Source organism: Sinocyclocheilus grahami, unplaced genomic scaffold, assembly GCF_001515645.1.
Source record: "Sinocyclocheilus grahami isolate Dianchi unplaced genomic scaffold, SAMN03320097.WGS_v1.1 scaffold534.1, whole genome shotgun sequence".
Taxonomy (NCBI): Eukaryota; Metazoa; Chordata; class Actinopteri; order Cypriniformes; family Cyprinidae; genus Sinocyclocheilus; species Sinocyclocheilus grahami.
The window spans coordinates 1,207,797-1,214,657 of NW_015505713.1; positions in this window are offsets into that span (position 1 = coordinate 1,207,797).

The following is a 6,861-nucleotide window of genomic DNA, read 5'->3' on the forward strand; positions in this document are numbered from 1 at the left end:
ACTACAGCAGTATTAAATTACAACTAGTGTATGTCTTTAATCCTTTAGACATACATGATGATAAAATGCACACTTGTGTGCTTTTAAGGAGAGCAAATTATGTGCATAAATTATTTATTAGTCTAATTAGCATTAAGCTATAAGTGTGCACTTTACCTTCTCAACTCTTGTCACTTCCATGCCAGTGTTTAAAAAAAGTAAATGTACATTTTTACAGATTGTTGTATTAGCATTCATTTCCCTTGACTCATTTTGAAGCAGCTCTGGAATATTTATTATTTACTTGTAAAATATACTGTTTAATATATCATTATCATTTATGAAGCCTACTGTAAGGCAATCATGATCATGAAAGGCAAACATTATACTATGCAACCACACTTTATGAAGAACTCACAACCTACTTGATGAATTTTGCTTTGTGAACAAATAGTTCAACCAAATTAGATATAGAGCTACAAAGTAACTAGTTTTAAGCCCCTAGTTTAAATTTTATGTCCCAGTTTAAAGGGATAGTTCACCCAAAAATGAAAATGTGATGTTTATCTGCTTACCCCCAGGGCATCCAAGATGTAGGTGACTTTGTTTCTTCAGTAGAAGAACCGTTGCAGTCTGTCAGTATTATAATGGAAATGAATGGGAATCACGGCTTTGAAAGTCAAAAAAAAAACATACACACACAAAACCAAATTAAACCCTGCGGCTCGTGACGGTACATTGATGTGTAAAGACATGAAACGATCTGTGCAAGAAACTGAACAGTATTTATATCGTTTTGTATCGTTCCTCTGATGCACTGCAATGTCTGAGCGCCTGAACTGTCCTGAGCATGTAATGTATCTTCTTCTTCTTGCTTTACTGCAGATCGCAGACTTATAAGTGCATTACTGCCACCTATCTCTCAAGTGGACCATTGACACTCCTAATTGAGATTGTAGATAGAGTGTCAATGGTCCATTTGAGAGATAGGTGGCGGTAATGCACTTATAAGTCTGCCATCCGCCGTAAAGCAAGAAGAAGAAGACACGTCACGTGTCGGCTGTCGAGGATGCGCTCAGGAGACGCTCAAGACAGTTAAGACATTGCAGTGCATCAGAAGTAAAAAACGATATAAATACTGTTCAGTTTCTTGCACAGACCGATCGTTTCGTGTCTTTGCACATCAATGTATCGTCACAAGCCGCAGGGTTTAATTTGGTTTTGTTTGTGTATGTTTCTTTTTTGACTCTCAAAGCCGTGATTCACATTCACTTCCATTATAAGACTGACAGACTGCAATGGTTTTAGTTAAAAATATTTGTTTGTGCTCTAATGAAGAAACAAAGTCACCTACATCTTGGATGCCCTGGGGGTAAGCAGATAAACATCAAGTTTTCATTTTTGGGTGAACTATCCCTTTAAGGCTGGTGAAACCCTACTCAGTTGATTGGCTCAAAAATGTAGGTGTAAATATAGGCCTACAATTCGCCCCTGTACAGAATCTGCATCATCCAAGCAGCTGCCAATGAGATAAATGGAAATGGGACATGATATGAAGTTGTTTAGGTAGACCTTTGTTGTGGTAGTTAATTTTATTGACCATTACACTTTTTTGAGTAATTCTACACCAAACTATGTTTAACTTGCCCTTACAGTCAGGATACATGGAAATAACTTAATACAACAGAAGACCATTGCCTTGAACATAGGTTTGCATTAGTTCTGACAGAAGATTGGATTCTGCATTTTATTTTCTTCCTTTAAAATAAACCACAGACTGAGTACCTTATAAATTTGAAATAATGCTTCTTTGCTATACAGATAATATGTAATTCAGAAAGGTGACAGCCTCCTCCTTCCTCCATAAACATGTTGATTATTCACAGAGTGGAGCGGGTCAGAAGAGGTTTAATGGCTCCTTTGTGAGTGGATTCTTGCAGCCTTATCTTAACTCTCACTCTCCTTAGACGCAGCATATAATTCTAGTTTGGAAATAGAGTTCTGTGTTCTTTTTCAAAGCCTTTTCATGTCAGATTATAAAAAATAATAATAGCCTAGTGGTGGTGGCATGATTGTTGAGAGAAAAACATGGGAAAAAGAGAGAGTGGCTTTAAATGCATAACCACTTAAACCTTCGAGTATGTTACACAGCCAAAGGGAACCAGGGTAAACCATGCATGTGCAGAGTGTTTTGTTTATGTTGTCCATCTGTTAGTATTGTCCTATATATGGTTATATATAAATTAATTGATCACTGGATCGACTTGGCTCATATCACCTTGAAATCGCTGAACTTGAATCTGCAAATCACTGACAGTGTGAACAGGGCTTAATACACCAGAAATAAATGCCAGAAGTGAAGGATTTCAAGGAAAACAACTTAAATTTCAGTCTGTTTTTCACATGGAGTTACTACGTGCAAAAGTTGGTACCACTTTATTTTGATGGTCCCCTTTGAACATTCTGTTGATAATAAGTAACACTGCACCTACATGTCAACTAACTCGCATTAAAGTACAAGTAGCCTGTCTGCTCAATATCTGCTAACTCTTTATTGTGATGGTCTCCCAACAGACATTCTACTGACTATAAGTAACTTTGCAAATACATGTCAACTTAATCTAACCCTAACACTACCACTCTATAATACTCTACTAATACTCTAGTGAAACATGTGTAGATTTGTGTAGACTTGTGTAGATGTGTAGGTGCAACGCTACTTATAGTCAACAGAATGTGTTAAAGGGACCATCAAAATAAAGTTAAACCCACAAGCCATATAGACTGCTTTCATTATACTTGTATGTGCTTTTTAGACTGTGATCATTACCCTATGGTCCCTTTTGTGTTCTGTATTACTATGGAGCAAATTATTTTTCAAAACAAGATCTTTTTAGTAGAACCACAACTGCATACTTTGACAACTTGACAAGAATTAATCAATATATAATCAGGTTTGTCCACCTTGAAAATGATTTGGACAACTATACAAACCAAATATTAGTTAAACATTGTTTCAGAGCAATTCATGTGAGTAAAAGTCAAACTTAATTTCAACGTTTAAATCCCCATGATTGCCCCATGTTGTAAAAACAAAACTTTTTCTTTTGAATTTCTCTTCACTGTAGAGAAAATGTAGGGAGTATCTTAAAAGTTAATGTGTTAACGTGAGTAGCTAGTCAAGAATACTTGTGTTGAATGCTAACTACATACTGAAATGAAATGAGGATTTTCATCACAGCGTTTGTAGTGTGCAAATTAGGTTTTATCATCTGACCAGTAAAAAGAGGGAAAAAGGGAACAGGATCCATGGATTTTCAAAGGTGTGAAGGATGAATGTGAGACTGAAAAACGTGCCTGAGGCTGAAGAGAATTTCAGATGTTTCTTAACTCTTAAAGGAAGTCTTGATTTCTACTATAATTTATATTATAAACTGTTTGTTTATGAGAAATAATAGTGTTAAGTAATAATATGCAGGTGAAAACTTTGCGGTCTCTGCTCATGACCGATGCAAAAAAGGACTCCTGATGAAACATTAAAGAGGCTGAACAAAAATTCATTAAACAGACATATTTGGAACATTTCTGTGGATGAAACATGCATTTGAAACATACAAAAGATATTGATCTTAAACCTTGAAATTACTGATTGAATCTTGGTGATGCACAATAAGTATCTGTGAGCTTGGATACTGTATGCAACATTAGCATTCTTGCCTTTAGTTATCCTTTGGAACCAAAAATGATCTGCAACCCAGTTAAGTATTGGTGCATCAGCACTCCTCATCTTTTTTTCATATAAACTAAGTTCACACGAGCTTAGCATCCGAAGCCTATAAATTTATTAGCATTTAGCTTAGTACAGTGGTCCTCATTTGGGTTCACTGTCCTCTTTTGATGAGATAGCTTTTTCTGCCCTTCCTTAAGCACATTTCTCCACATAGGCTACTCACTTAATCTGACAGCTTCAGAGTGTGTGAAGCTGGGAGGAGAATCTCTCCCTATCAGGATATTTACAATCTCTTTCTCTTTGATTAGAGATCTGAAGGTGTCAGGCGTGATTATCTTCTTTTCAGTGTAAATAACTTTAGTCTTCAGTGCTTAATTCACCCCTCCAGTTTCGTCAGTGGTCCCTGTCAAAGTTCTGTGTTGTAAGGATTTTAGTTTCCATGGCTCAGTCTGAATTTTAATTTAGAGTCTCCCAGCTTTGTACTTTTAATGGCGTGTTCTATTCATTTACTTATTTTCTGATAATAGAAAGTAAATCTGCCATGAGAGGAAATAAGTGAAATGAATAAGGTTTGAAAATTAATGTGGGTGGTTGTTGGGTGGCGAATGCCATATAGAACATCATATATACTAAAGTATACATTATTACAAATATATTAAAATAGAAAGCAGTTATTTTAAATTCTAATAATATTTCTTGTACTTTTGATCAAATAAATACAGGCATGGTGAGCATAAACATTATCTGTATTCAAAATCTTACCCACCCCAAACATTTGAAGGGTAGTAATATATAAACGACATGGACAAAAGTATTGTGACACACATCCTAATTATTGAATTGTTTTAATTAGACCCTGTCACACTTCTCGGGAGGCAAGGAGCGAGGAAACGCGGCGATAACTTCAACTCACAGTCATTAATGATCACATGGAGAACATATGCGCCACTGGAACACAAGGAATAACGTTTGAGGACCGACACACACTAACTGAAAGGACTGGGGCTTTTAAACACTGGGTGATTGGGAAAACACAGGTGCAAGGAATGACTAATTAAAGGGAACACGGCACACCTAGGGAGGGAAAACACATCACAAAGAGTCCAGGGGCGTGACAGACCATTGCCAAAGATGTAAAAAAAATAAAATAATAATAATAAAATCAAGCACCTAGCCATGCAGTATACATTTACAAACATTTGTGAAAAAATGGGTTGTTGTAAAGAGCTCACTGAATTCAGCTGTGGTATTATGATAGGATGCCACCTTTGCAATAAGTTAATTCTTAAAATTTCATCCCTGCTAGACTTTCCACAGTTAACTGTAAGTGGTATTATTGGAAAGTGGAAGTGTTTAGAAACAGGAACAACTCAGCCATAAAGAAGAAGACCACAGAGCATGGTGTGTAAAAGTTGACAATGCTCTGCTGATTCCATATAGCTGAAGAGTTTCAAACTGGCACTAGCTTTTTGCAATGAGTTTCCATGGCTGCATGCAAGCCTCACATCTACAAGTACAATGCCAAGCACTGGATGGAGTGGTGCATAGCACTGGACTCTGGAGCAGTGCAAACCTGTTCTGCGGAGCAACAAATCATGCTTCTCTGTTTGGTAGTCTGATGGGTCTGGGTCTGGGTTTGGCAGCTGTCAATAGAACATTACCTGCCTGACTGCACTTTACTGACTGTAAAGCATACCAAGACATTTTGGATAATGCTACACGTACAGTAACAGTTTGAGAAAGGCCCTTTTATATTCCAGAGTGACTGTGCCCCAGAGCTCAAAGCAAGGTCCATAAAGACATGGTTGGATAAGTTTGGAAGGCCCACACAGAGCCCTGACCTCAACCCCAACACCTTTGGGATGAACTGGAACAGGCCTTCTTGTCCAACATCAGTGTCTGACCTCACAAATGCTCTTTTCGATGAATTGGCAATCCTCCCCACAGAAACACTCCAAAATCTTGTGGAAAGCCTTCCCAGAGGAGTGGAAGCTATTATGGCTGCAAAGTCCATGTTCGTGTAATGGTCAGGTGTCCCATCCATATAGTGTACATACAGTTAAAGTGGTCATCGGATGCCCATTTTCCACAAGTTGATATTATTCTTTAGGGTCTTAATGAAAAATCTATAACATACTTTGGTTAAAATTTCTCAATGGTAGTGTAAAACAACACCCTTTTTACCTTGTCAAAATCAGCTCTGCAGACATCAACCCGTTCTGTTGCATGTCCCTTTAAATGCTAATGAGCTCTGCTCACCCCACCCCTCTCTTCTGTGGGGTGAACAGCCATGCTAGGACAGACTGTTTACTTTAGCCGCATTTAGCACGAAACTTGCTAACTAGCATGTTATTAGGAAAGGCGATTGCAAAGATTCATAAAAACGTCTCAGGTTACTTATGTAACCATGTTTCCCTGAGTAGAGAACGAGACACTGCGTCGTCTAGGGGTCGCTATGGGGAACGCCTCGTCGTGACTCGTGTCTGAAGCATACATTGAAAAAACACCAACTCGTTGGCCGGCGACAGCCATGACGTCACTACCGGTGCGACTATAGTATAAATAGGCACCGGGAGCAACACATCATTCACTTCTTCGTCTGAAGCTTGCGTCCGCAGCATGGCAAGAAACCTAGAGGATGCAGTGTCTCGTTCCCTACTCAGGGAACCATGGTAACATAAGTAACCTGAGACGTTCCCTTTCATGGGAACTTCAAACTGCGTCCTCTAGGGGTTGCTATGGGGAATGGTATACCCATGCCACCAAGCTTTGGGGAGTGCAAGCCAGAACCATGGCGAGCACTAAGTACCAACTCTACCATATTGCTATGGGAGTCTCCCCTGGGACGTGAGACGGCTGTCAGTGACGTTATTCCCTACGGCCAAAGGCCTAGGCTACATACCCCAAAATACTTACCTGTTAGGGCCAGACTCCTGGGCCCGGGGTAGAGCTCAAGACTTGGAATCAGAAATAGATTCCTTTAAGGGAATACGACCAAGAGCCTAGAATCATACTAGTCTTGGCCTGTCACACAGGGGCTACCGCACGATTCTCTTTGCATGTGCTAAAGGAACTGTCTCAACAGACCCTTAGTAGCAACACCCTGTTAAGTAGGTATCCAGGGGATACATAGGAGGAGTGGTGCCCAAGGC